The 13511-nt window shown below is 38.7% G+C and overlaps 1 protein-coding gene and 1 pseudogene across 2 annotated transcripts in view; both read left to right on the top strand.

Annotated features, from left to right (window-relative positions):
* The window catches only part of CMSS1 (cms1 ribosomal small subunit homolog), a 236391-nt gene that overhangs the window by 106366 nt on the left and 116514 nt on the right, over positions 1-13511 (top strand). The window lies entirely within an intron of this gene.
* The window catches only part of LOC132770042 (beta-1,4 N-acetylgalactosaminyltransferase 2 pseudogene), a 40857-nt pseudogene continuing 35238 nt past the window's right edge, over positions 7893-13511 (top strand).

Below are 13511 nucleotides of genomic sequence, written 5' to 3'. Positions count from 1 at the left end.
TTTATATTTGATCTTTCTCTAAATTAAAAAGCTTTCTCCCACATGACATGTCCAATCAGTCATAAACATTCATCGCACTGTTACCTATCTTTGATGGAAAATGTAAACATTAAATTGTTAATGAAAAGACAACATACTTATCACTGAAGCAATATATTAGAAAGTAGCAAATCACTATTTGGTTGCCTGCCAAAATAGGATGTGATGTACTAAAATGAGCTAATACATTATCAAAATGCACTATGACTAACTTGTCATAAATGCTTTTATATCTGTTCTTGTATCTCATATCTAAACAAACCTCAAGAATTGTTGAGACAAAGAAACTTTAAAAGCCCAAACATAATACATCTCATATACCATAAATCAGTTTCATAGTATTGCATATGAGTTGAGAGCAATGTTATGAACACCTGATTTTGCTTAATGGTACTAATTCAGTGGCAGTTGTTCTTGGGAGTAAAAGATATCACCCTTATGCATTCAGTCATGGAAGATTCGCATTCAGGCAGACTGATTCATTTAGACTTTATTAAAGCTGAATCAATCAGATAAACTGTTCCATATATTGTTTTTGTTCAAACATCTTGATACACTTGATGAGCAGTTGCAGGTAGAAGCTACTTTATTTTTAAGACTTCAAGTGAATTCACAGCTAGGTCTTAGAATCAGAATTGTGGAGTTGGAAGAGACCACCAGGGTCATCCAATCCAACCTCTGCTATTCTGGAATACACAGTCACAGCATTCCCAACAAATGGCAATCCGGCCTTTGTTCAGAAAGCCTCCAAAGATGGAGACTTCACCAAATTCTAAAATATCATATTCAATTTTGAACAGCTCTTTCCATCAGGAATTTCTTTCTGATGTTTAGATGGAATGTCCTCCCCCCCCCCCCCCCCTATAGTTTAAATCTCTTAATCCTGGTCTCTGGCACAGTAGAAACCAAGTTTGCTCCATCTTCAATATGGCATAATTTCAAATATTTAAACATGGCTATCATGTCTCTTCTTAAACCTTGCTTCACCAAGCTAAATATACGCAGTTCCCTAAGCTGCTTCTTATAGGGCATGGATTCCATACCTTGTGTTCGTTCTGGGCACATTCCAGTTTGTCAACACCCTTCCTAGGTTGTGGTGCCCATCATGTATATAGCATGTCATGTTGACTTTCAGAGGTACATGGAGAGTATTACCCATATTTACTTGAATCTAATGCACCATCAAATCTAACACATACCTCGATATTCAAAATCCTGGAACCAAAAAAAGTATTTGCTCGCAAATGTAATGTGTAGTAGCAAAAAGTGCTCTATTTGTAATTTCGACAAAAAAAGGTGCAAATTACATTGGTTGCATGCTTATAATTCCTTCTTTAAAAACAAAAGTGTTAGGGCCCTTCCACACAGCCCTATATTCCAGAATATCAATAAATAATAAATAATAAAACTTTTATTTATATACTGCTCTATCTCCCTGAGGGAACTCAGAGTGGTTTCCAAGTAACAAGACCAAAACATATAGAGTGGACAACGTAAGCATAAAATTAACAAAACAACATAAGCATAAAAATGTCACAACACACATATATATTAAAAAATAATCCTTCCTGTTCTTTGTGCCTATTTGTTAGGGCGAGGAAAAAGGGTGAAGACAATTTTAAAAGGCCAGGCCGAGGCTAGTTCAAAATCAAAATATAGGGGCCAGGGAGTTGGATAAAGTACTATAACCGGCTAACAGCAATAGCAAGTATGGGCCTGTGGTTGCTCATTTCCAGTGCCTATTAGAGGAATGACCGGGGCAGTAAGTAGGAAGTGCAAGGCCATAATGTAACATAATCTAGGGCTGGGCTAGTATTGGTCATGCTCAAAGGCTTGTTGAAACCACTAGGTCTTCAAGCTCTTACAAAAAGAGGGGAGGGATGGGGCCTGTCTTATTTCTCTTGGAAGGATGTGGCAGAGGCGGGGGGCTACCACCGAAAAGGCCCTTGCTCGCGTCTCCACCTGGCGTCTTTTGATGGTGACGGGAACAAAAGGAGGGCCTTCCCGGAAGATCTTAGAGTTCATGCCAGTTCATAGAAAGAGATGCAATAGCAAAGATAGGCATATCAGGGCAGAAAATCCCACATTATCAGCTTTGAACTGGAATATATGGTAGTGTGGACTCAGATAACCCAGTTCGAAGCAGATATTGTGGGACTTTTTATCTTGATATTATGGGATATAGGGCTGTGTGAAAGGGCTCTTAGAAGTCCAGTGTAAAAGAAAACCTTGGGGTGCATCTATGTTGGAGAATGAATCCAGATGCTCCTGAAGTAGCTTCCCCTTTTGCTTACCATATTACGCAAATCTAATGCACACCGTAATTTTGGGAAAGTAATTTAGCCCAAAAAAAGGTGAGCATTAGATTTGAATAAATATGGTAAGTTTTCTGGTGTAGACGCTTGGATTTAGAAAATTTTTATAAAGCTGGGAAATCTGCAGTGCAAGCGCCTTTAGTCTGTAACACCAGATGTGGACATTTGCTTTGTGGGAGCAGCTTCTCATGCAGACAGAATGATGTGCCTCTTACTCACTGCTGGTGCTGCAGCCTTGGAGAGGGACAGTGTTTTTCATAATGCCTGTCTACCAACACCATGAGGATTATTTATTTGTCATTTTTAGCAATTCTTCAAAAAAAAAAATTAGAAGTGATAGGTTCAGTTTTTTGAGAAAAAGTCCATTCCTGTGAGAGGCTGGGGTCCCAATATATTAATAGCCATTATTGTCCTTATCAATAATCATTGATAATACTCACTTCAACAGGGCTATAGAAGCTTACTGGGAACATATTGTCTGATATCTGGCCCTGACATTGAGTATCAGGACCTGGTCTTTTTTCTGGCCTTTGGAGTGAGGGAGGGATAATCTCAGTGTAAGAAAAGACCATATGTGTATATTTTATACACATTTTTAGATTTTTATTTGATATGGCTGTTGTTCCTTTGTACCTTCAAGTCATTTTTGACTTAACAATGACCACAAAGTAAACCTGTCCTGGGGTCCTCTTGGCAAGATTTGTTCAGAGGGGGTTTGCCCTTGACTTCCTCTGAGAGTGAGATTCTAAAAGTCACCCAGTAGGTTTCTATGACCGAGCAGAAATTTGAGCCCCAGTCTCTAGTGTCATAGTCCAAAAGTTACACCACTATTGTACTTTATTTGAGTTGAATGTGTAGCTGCTGTTGATGCACAATGTGTCATACTTAATAAGATTACCAGGGCTCCCTCTGTTCACACAATCAGAATTTGATTTTTTGTAGTATTACAAGAGTTCATCCCTAAGTTTTAGGTTTTGACCTCAAATATAATGCACTTCAGTTTATGACTCTACTATTCTCCTCGCCCTGAAAGGGAAAGCCTGCAATGCAACTTTAGTAATGCTTAGCTCAATATGGTTAGAAATTTCCAAATATCTGGAAACCCTAATAAGTCAATGTTCATAAGAGCCACTGCAATCAATTGGAGTGTTTTCCCCTGTTAATTCGAAGCATCTTTGGTACAAGATGAATTCTGACACCAGTTTTGCTCCAGTGAATCCTCATGGGATGAAGTGGAAATGGTAGCTAATTTGAACAACCCCCCCCTTACTGTTTTCCAGTAAGTGGGGATTGGGAGGATCAGGCCAGGAATGGAAATTATTTAGGTTTTGGCCTCCAATGACCTTTCATAGCCCCTTTTGTTCAACTGAGTAATGTATGACTGCTTCTGTCTACAAGAGCAACAGATATAAAGTGTGTGTGTGTGTGGAGGGGGGGGGGGCATGATGCATTTGTGACTCAACTGATGTTCCCTTGTACCTGTACTAATATTGGCTAGATCCCAAAGTAGAGACATATCTTTGGAGATGTGTGAATCTGAGAAAAGATAAGATACAGGATTAAATGCATGAGTTACTTAATAGTAATTATAATTATTATTTACTTCATTTCTACCCCGCCTTTCTCAACCTGAGAGGGGAGTCAAGGTGGCTTACAAATCTGGCTAAAATTCAACAGGTAAACAACGACACATAAAAATATAAACAATCTATACATATAAGCAATTAAAACTCATAATCTATCAAAACATATTAAAAACCTTATTATTATTATTATTATTATTATTATTATTATTATTTCATACCTGCCTCTCCTCACGGCTCGAGGTGGGTCACAGCACAGTTAAAAACACAAAAATACTATACAAATTCAACAAATACACATTAAAATTCAATTCCATAAAATATATGGAGCGAAGCATTTCTGTAAAATACACATTAATCACACAGGACAGAGGCCAAAACACATGACATGAGTTTAAAATGCATGCTTAACACTGGCTGGGTTGACCTGCTGGAAGAGATATAAGATCATGGGCTCTTACTAGTGGCTAATTGTCATTTATCATAATTGTCTTACTGGCAGATATCAAACTTGTTCCATCACCTTTATCACATTACAGTAAAAATTGTTTCTGTAGCTAAATAGCCTATGTTTAAGGTACATAAACATCCACTATATTGCGTCTAGTTCATCCCTTGCTGGTTCTTGAACATAAAATGGGTTCTTGATCAAATTACTATGCAATTATTATCTTGTTTTCCTTTATTTAATCTTCCTAATGGTAATTGTTGCAGCCGCCTGGAGTGTGAGTTTGAGTATATCTGATGGTGATCCATTCTGGGAGGCAGAACAATATATAGTAGAAATATCACTATTCTCTCTTGTCTCACCTTTAAAAGTAAATATGCAAATATATATTGACAGTGTATGGGTTTAACCCAGAGGATAATATTACTGTTGCCTCCAGCACAATCTTTTGAATTCTGTGCTTTCATTCTGGGAATGCTGTAGCTGCCACTGGATGCTGTTTATCACTCCCATTCCAGCTGACATCACCGAGGAAACTGGGAGCCAAAACATCTGAGGCTTATTCATATAAATACCTGTTTCCAATCATTTTGTGAAATCTGTTTCAATTTTATGGTGTCCTTCTGGGATCCAACTCTGCCTGAAAACAGTGCTGTTCCATTGCTTTATTTGTAAGATGTACATTTATAAATAGATTTGTCACTCCAATGTCATTATATTATGTGTTCTTGCTTCTTACATGTGTTTGTAATGGGAAGGGAATGCTAATTTTATTGCATTGTTTAATTTGGAATTGCATAGCATTTCAAGCATATAACAAGCAGAGAACAATTTAAATATGGGTCAAATAAAAATGAATAAATATTTCCAGCCATTTCACATTCATGATCTATCAATTCAGATGGAGACTGAGATTGGATTAAAAACTACATAGTGACCTAGTACCGAGATTTGTACTGGATATTTCCTAGTTCACCCTTGACAACTTTACCATATCAACAAGTCAGCAAAGCTGGATAAGATTCAGACTAAGTTATGTTAAAACAGGCTTCTACCAAAAACAGTGCTCCTTCCCCAATGTCTAGTCTTCCAAAACTTCATCACATTCACAAGTTTTCAACTTATATTGCTATATGTAGAAAAACTCCAAATATGGCTACATCAAAGGAGACATCTCCTCCTTAATGGAAGTGTGCATAGGAAGTGAGATCATGACCTTTAACTATAGCTACAGTCCCAATCTATCTGCTGCATACAATTTGTGGCAGGTTTGCCTTCAGCAATAATAACCAGGGAGCTTCTGTTTTTGAAGAATGCTGAAATAATTTTAGTCTTTTAAGTGTTTGATTTTTTCAAACTGATTTCATTGTAAGACTGCCCTGAAATCTTACGATATATGGTCATATATAGAGTTATTTTCCCAAATTATGCCTGCCCATGCAGATTAATCTGCATACTTCCCTTTGTGATAATGTTAAATTTGTGGTAGTCGGGAATATTGGCATCGGCTGGATGTGAATAACACCCCGTGCTTCATATGTTTACTGGACATTAAAGGACTTTTGTCTGAGCAGTTTTTAAGTTGTATATTTTGGGTTTATAAGTGTTACTTTGCAGAGGAGAGGGCAAGGAGGTAAAATGGAATCCGGGGTTTATCATCCAGAGCCATGGGGATTCAATAAAATTCTACTTCTGCATGCATTTCTGTTGGTATTTTGCAGGTTTCATTATTTTTAATCCTCTGATCATTGCAGTAAATGTTACAATATTGTGAAACCTTGGCTCCACCTTTTCCTCTCCTCTGCTTCAGTTTCCCCTGTTTATAGGTTTTCCCAATAGTGTAGATACCTTCCTTTGTATTAGTTTTGGATGGAGCTTAGAATCTCCCCCAGAGGCCAGCCTTAGTTGGTCTGTTCCATTTCCCTGTATAGAGCTCTCTTGCAGGACTCCTCCTCTTTCTACAGCAGAGCTACTGTGACTTGGGCTTGGGATTGTCTGGTAACCCTAGGCCTAGCAATCCAAAAACAGGCATCCTTAGCTCCTGCATTCAGCAGTATTTTTATACCATCAGTCCAAATGACAACAGAAGCGTATGACAAGCTTATGCTTCACAAGAAAGAAAATTGAGACAGTTTATAACCTTCGCTTTGCACTACAGGCAGAAGAATCCAGAGAGATGACTGCAGCCAGAAAAGGCGCCTTCTGTAATGTACTGTTTTAAGTTACCTTATGGTTGTCCCAGGTGGAGTTAACCCTTTATTCATCTGGTTTGCAGTGAACTCATTTTGGTTATCTTTTCACCTTGCCTAAATTGCCTCTGTCTGCGAAGGGTCTTAATCTTAACAGAAGATATACAGATGGACCCTGAGTAAAGCCAAACACTATAGTTTTCCCAAAGGCTCGGACGTGCCATCACAAACATTGTATCACAACTGGAAAGATGTAGAGACTGGGCTCCATGTGATTCAAGCAGAAGAAACTAGGAGAAACATGGGTCTAATACAGCAATGAGATACTTCTGGACAACTTCACGCATAATAATTTTAGTGACATCCAAGAGGAGAGTCAGAAAATTATCGTTTAAGCAATGGCCCTTAGGGGTAATCTCTGTGTAAACAACATGCCTGGAGGGAAAATATGGAAAATGTTTGTTTTCTCCTGGGAGAAGTTGTAGAGCTGAAGTTAAATTTGAGTTGGCGTTTCCTTTCTTGACATGCCAGTGTGTTTGTTCTCTGAGCATTGCCCTGCCTCCCTGTAAATCAGACATTCTTCCTTGGTTGCATCAGGCTACTACTGACATGATTAATGCTGGGAGGTTATGGAAGGATGACGTAGTGGCTCATGGAAAGTTTACCTGAGAATTATCTCTAGCAATCCACTGTTTAGTGTCTAAGTAATGTGCTGAAGGCCTGCCATCCGCTGTTCTTCTGCAGGGTAGTATGATCACACTTACCTCACCCTATACATTTTTCCTCCTTTTCATGCCAGATCTGATTACGCGTCGTTTTGTTTCAAGCCTTATATTTATGAAACATTACACATATTTAGTTTTGATAAGTGAACTGTGTTAGGCACCAGTGGTTAAAAACAGTACTGGAAACTTGTCTCCGCTGAGAGGTTTTTTTTTAAATTGCTTTTAGATTGATTTCGGTTTAATCAACTGTCCTTTAAAATCTTCACTATCTTTGCTGGGAATTGCAGAAAAAGATATTGTACATGATAGAAAAAAAAACTAAGTGGATAGCCAGAGTCTTTCTGCCAAAGAGATAGGTTGCTGTTTTTTTTTTTTTTTTTCAAGCAAGTTGTCTCTTCAGCAGTGAACAGTTGCGACCCAAGTTAAACTCTGGCCATATGTGCACTCTTATGTATTGTCTGCATCCATAAGTGAAATTTGGAGACTTCTCCATGGATTCTAGATGATGTAGTGCAGCACCACCCATTAGTCTGTTTTAAGCTTCTAAGTGACTATAATTCTCATACTGTTTAGATACCTCAGTGTCTACAGATATGGATCTCAGTTTGACTGGTAGCCTGTACGAAAAAAATGGAAGAGAAGTGCAAGGAATAATGGGTGTCCTTCTAGATTTGGGTGTCCTCCTAGATTCAGCACTAACGCTTGAAGCCCAGGCGTTGGCGGTGGCTGGGAGGGCCTTTGCACAATTGAAACCCATGCGCCAGCTGCAACCATACCTCGTGAAGTCAGTTTTGGTCGACGCCTTAGTTACCTTTAGATTGGACTGTTGCAATGCGCTCTACATGCGGCTGCCCTTGAAGACAGCTCAGAAATTCCAACTGGTCCATTGAGCGGCAGCCAGGCTACTAACTGGTGCGGGTTACAGGGAGCGGTCAACCCCCCTGTTTAAAGAGCTCCACTGGCTGCCATTTATTTTCCGGTCCCCATTCAGGTGCAGGTTCTCACCTACAAAGCCCTGAACAGTTTGGGACCTGCCTACCTGCGCGACTGCATTTCCGTCTATGAACCCACGCGATCTCTTCGATCTTCTGGAGAGGCCCTTCTCTCGCTCCCGCCCTCATCGCAAGCATGACTTGTTGGGATGAGAGAGAAGGCCTTCTTTGTGGTGGCCCCTCATCTCTGGAATTCACTCCCCAGAGATATTAGGCAAGCCCCACCCTGGCAACCTTCGGGAGGAGCCTGAAAATTTGGCTGTTCCAATGTGCCTTCAATGATTGAATGTATGATAATCCCTGACCAAACTCTGCATAAAATGCCCTCAGAAGCACTTTATTTTCTGGTTTGTGCAATTAAATCCTACCTTATCCCCCAGATCCCCTTCTGATATTTTACACTACCCTATCTTCCAGTGTTTTAAAATTTTAATCTTTGAATTTGGCCCTGCCCACTCTGATAATTTTTAATAATGTTTTGATTTTATGTTGTTGTGCTGCTTATTTACATTGGTTTTGTATTTTATGTTATTTTATTTTCTGATTTTCTGTTATGTTTTTGTGTTATATTGTGTTTACTGTATTGATGGGTGTGGCCTCATGTAAGCTGCCCCGAGTCCCCTTGGGGAGATTATTATCTCTTAGAAGTTACTGTTCCTCAAGACTCTCCTCCAGAAAATTTCAGTTCTTCCTTAAAGAGAGTCAGCATGATGTAGTGGTGAGTGCTGGACCAGGACACAGTGAGACCAGGTTCATATTCTGGCTTGGCCATGGAAAACCACTGGGTGACCTTGGGCAAGTCACATTCTTTCAGCCCTGTCTGAATTAATTCTGCCACGAACACCCCATAAGTCTGAAATGGCTTGAAGGCACACAGCAACAGTCTCTGAAATTCTGCCAACTTCTAGGCAGCATTGAGATGTTGGTTTTGCTTAGACCCAGTTTCAACTCTTTATGTAACTATTAAACTATTAATAATGCTAGGAAAATCTTTCTTTAAATACACCTCCCAGGATTGTTGACAGATAAGAGAAATTGTAAAATCACTTTGAAAAGAGCTTTACAAGTTACTAGAAAATTTAGTTGGCATTGCTCCTATTGATGTTCACTCAACGTGCTATCGTGCATGTGGCTTTGTCTAGGCTAGTCGTTCACACCCTGCAGCCCTCCAGGTGTTTGGGCCTCCCCCAGAAGCCCTAGCCAGCCATTCCAATACTCAGGAATTCTGAGATCTGGAGTCCAAGGTCTAGTTTAGACAGTCAAAGACTTGAAATGATATTCTAGACTAGGAAATTACCTGGTACTCTCTGACATAAAGTGGGTTCGTGGTATTCCTTAGAATGGGAATGAAATAAAATCTGACTAGAAGTACATGTTGCCCTTTAAAAAAACTTTTCAGGTTCCATGCAAAATGGATCTAATGCAACATTACAAAACCTGTCAAAATTGCATAAAAACGTTTGTCAAGCCAAGTCTACATTCAGCCAAAATTGAACCATATATCTCACGCAAATGATTAAAAAAAATCCAAATTGATGAACTTTAAGTTGTTGATAAGTCGGATCCAATTTTTTACTGTAGCCTTTATTGGTCTATTTTAGTGACATACAGTATAATTAGGTGAGGGTGCTATATCTTAACAACTGGAGAGACACCCTTGAGACTAACCTAGAACAAAATTCCATACTGTTCCATTATCTGGGAGGAGGCCACTAAGAGGTGATAGACAGAGAAAGCTAATCCACTTTACGGTTGGAGAGGGGTTGAAGGAGTGAAACCATTTCCCCCTGTTTTCCTATTATTCTTCCTACCCATGTCAGTGTCATGAAAATAACCCTTCTTTATGATATGGGAAAGCGGGGAGGGGAATAAAAGTAGAGAAATTGATTTCCTCCTTTAATACCCCCCCCCCCCCAATAAAATGGATTATCCTTCTCTGTCTAGGTCCCCTTTCGGAGTCCGCCCAGATAACAGAATGGTACCAAAAAGTCTAGCAAGACCTTTAGTGGACTCCAGTCTACTTTATCCAATGAGGTGAACTGAGTCCATGAAAAATGTATGCTAGAAATCTTTTTCTCAAACATACCTATGTCTTTGAATACTTTGAATTACAGAAATAAATTACTGAAAAGAAACCTTCTGGTTCATATGCAAGAAAGAACATACAATTCTGGTGTGTGGGTGGGGATTAAGAATGCTATTCTGCCTCCCATCAACCAAGTCAAGTAGACTATATATATATGAACACTCTAAAAAAATTTAAAATATCAGTTATTCCACAAAAATGAGACAAAATATGGAGACAAAATGATTTGCGTTTTGTAAAAGTGATAACCCTTGTCTTCAAGGTAGTCTTAACTTTGACCAGATATCTTCTACTGTTCCATCAATTTGCTCAGCTTTGGTTTTCTATTCTTGATAAATAATTTTGACTGTAGCCAAAGCAATCTCATTATAAAGCCTAAAATACAAGCTTGGTAGAGACTGAAAGATGGGCCAGAATTTGGTAAATCAACAAAGCAAGACTTGTATCATCTTGTCAGATTCAGTAAGTACAAGTAATTGCAGTATTGCTGTAGATTAAATGATATAATAGATGCGCCTAGTTGAGTGCAGGATGATTCATATTCATTCACATAAATTGGAAACACAAAGGGATGTACATTCTATCGGAAAAATGAAAATCATTTGTCTTTTGTTGTTTAAAATATACAGTCATAATGGGTAGAATTGGTCACAGAGCTGAAAATATTATGACTGTTAAGACTGGTCTGACAGAAAAAAATCTGTTTGATGTGGCATTCTGTTTCCAAGATTGATTAATCAGAATCTCCTCCCTTTGCCCCTCAGAAAGACACCTTTTTCTCAGCAACAGAGTTTTGTACAGATAGTAGTTTCTTATAAACTATAAACAGAGATTAACTGTTTCTAGAGTGGGTCTACATTTTGCAAGGGGTGTGCATGTATGTGTTTTAGCAATTGATGGAAGTCTTAAATAGATAAGCAGGGGAGAGGAATTATGAAAAATGGATGTTCTACTTTACTACAGTGGTTCTGAAAAGACTATTGTGCAAAGGCCCATTATGTTGGATGAAGACTTAACCATGACTAGAACAGACCCAGTGGAAATCCAAGACATTATGTTCTGAAAGAAGAAAGCCTTCATTTCTATTCCCTTTAACTCAGTGTCAATCAGTTTAAGTGTGTTGATACGTGTTCCAGTATTTGGAGTCTGGGGAATTACGTATTTTATCTCTTTTGAGAAAGTTGTTCTCCAATGCCTCTGAGAAAACAAGTTATGAGATTTCTGTTCAAAAAACCACACCACCCTAGACAACTATAACCCCCGTCTCCAATTTCTCTTTTAAAATAAGTTTTTAGACTGAGTGGTAGTAGCACAGCTCCAGAATTTCTTGGATAAAGGAGACTATTTTGATCTGTTCCAACCTGGGATTGCGTCTGTTCTTTGGACAAATGCAACTCTGGTTATCTTGATGGAACTGCATAAGATGAATGTTCTGCTTGACCTCTAAGCAGCATTTGACACCATGAATCATGATGTCTTTGTGGGCATTTTAATGAGAAGTGGAGACCCCATTTTGTGTTAGTTCTGACCATGTTTTGTCCGAATGCTCCCAGAAGGTGGTGCAGAGGGCCACTTACTTGACCTAAACAGCTTATACTAAGCAAAGAATAGAAGTTCTGATTCACTGTCTAGTTGGAATGAAAAAAATTAAAGCCCAGTTTGTAGAAGACCAAATTTATCTTGGCCAGCAGAAAGGCGAACAGGTTTGTGATTATAGCCTTTTCTGAATGGATATATACTCCCTCTAAATGTCCAGGTTCACAGCTTGAAGATGCTCTTTCACCCATGATTCCTCTGGAAGGCCAAGTGGCTGTTGTAGCTAGAAGTATGTATTTTGTTTCAGCTGGTATGCTCAATGCAACCCTTCCTAGGGATGCCAGATTTGACCACAGCTATTCATACTATAATAACTTTTTGATGGACAACTGGAATGGGGTGCACTTGTGGGTGTCCTTGAAAAACATTTAGGTGGGTTAACTAGGGCACATTGATGTAGCCAAGTTGTTGTATATACAGAGCAACCCCCAACAGCACTTCTGTTAGTACATGCTACCTGTCACTACCTGACTTCAGGACAGAATAGGCAAGCAAACTGTGGACGTTTGTTCATTGTGACATCCAAATTATGAAGACATCTGTACACTCTAGCTTGTCTATTACCCCAGCAAATCATTGGGAGTTATCCTCTCTCTTTTTGGTGAAGGGACAATGCAGGTTACGAGTTTTTATACAATAATCAACAAACTACTTTTTTTTAAAAACAAAGCCATGTCTTGTTTAGACATTTCTGCTTGCAGCATGAGTGACTGAATGGTTTTTGGCAACATGTTGCCTTGTTTACCATAAACTACAACTCTCAAGCATTCTGTTTTAGCACGACTTTCTAATATGCTTGTTAGGTTGCTTATTATTAAAGGCAATCAGCATCCCTATGCACAAAATGCCAGATAGCAAGATGCACCAGAAATATTAGATTCTGCATCATCTCTATCGTAAGTTTGACTGAGCCATATATTCATAATGCAGTCTATTCAGAATTAGAAGTACTTGTTTCCAGAAGTCAAACCCCAATGTAAACACAGTATAAATCTTGTATTACCTTTCTGGTATAAAGACCACCTCTAAACAGCTAAATTAGCTTTATTTTACTACTCCCTAAGGTGGCTTTTACTGTATTAGCTAACACTAAATTTCCTTTCTTTTCCTGTTTTCCTTTTAATTTCAATTCCTGTTTAAAACAAATTGCAATTTCCTGTTCTGGTGTCACTTCCTTTGTTTTCCAGGGTTGTTTCACAGTTGCCAAGATATCAGAAATAGTTACCTTGGAAGTTTTGTTTTTGTTTGTTTGTTTTTTGTAGATACAAGCTAATGACTACTTTTACTGCTTTCTCTTAGGTAAGAATGCTATTTGTGATCAGGAAGACCATCTCATTTTGGTAATGTATAAACCTATTTTTAATGGCAAGCTCTAAATCCCTACTTCACTTTTAACCAATTAAGATATGTTGGCTTATAAACATTTTCAAATGGTGTGCCATTGATTAGAGAGATGCACACCAGGTACTTAAATGTCTTCATGAAATGTATGCAGGAAGAGTTCTCTTTGACTCTGAATCTTACTTTTCCGCCATTTG

The sequence above is a fragment of the Anolis sagrei genome, chromosome 3 (genome assembly GCF_037176765.1).
Source record: "Anolis sagrei isolate rAnoSag1 chromosome 3, rAnoSag1.mat, whole genome shotgun sequence".
In the NCBI taxonomy this organism is placed as follows: Eukaryota; Metazoa; Chordata; class Lepidosauria; order Squamata; family Dactyloidae; genus Anolis; species Anolis sagrei.
Note: the sequence above shows the minus strand (reverse complement) of the source record. Positions and strands in the feature narration are given on the sequence as shown.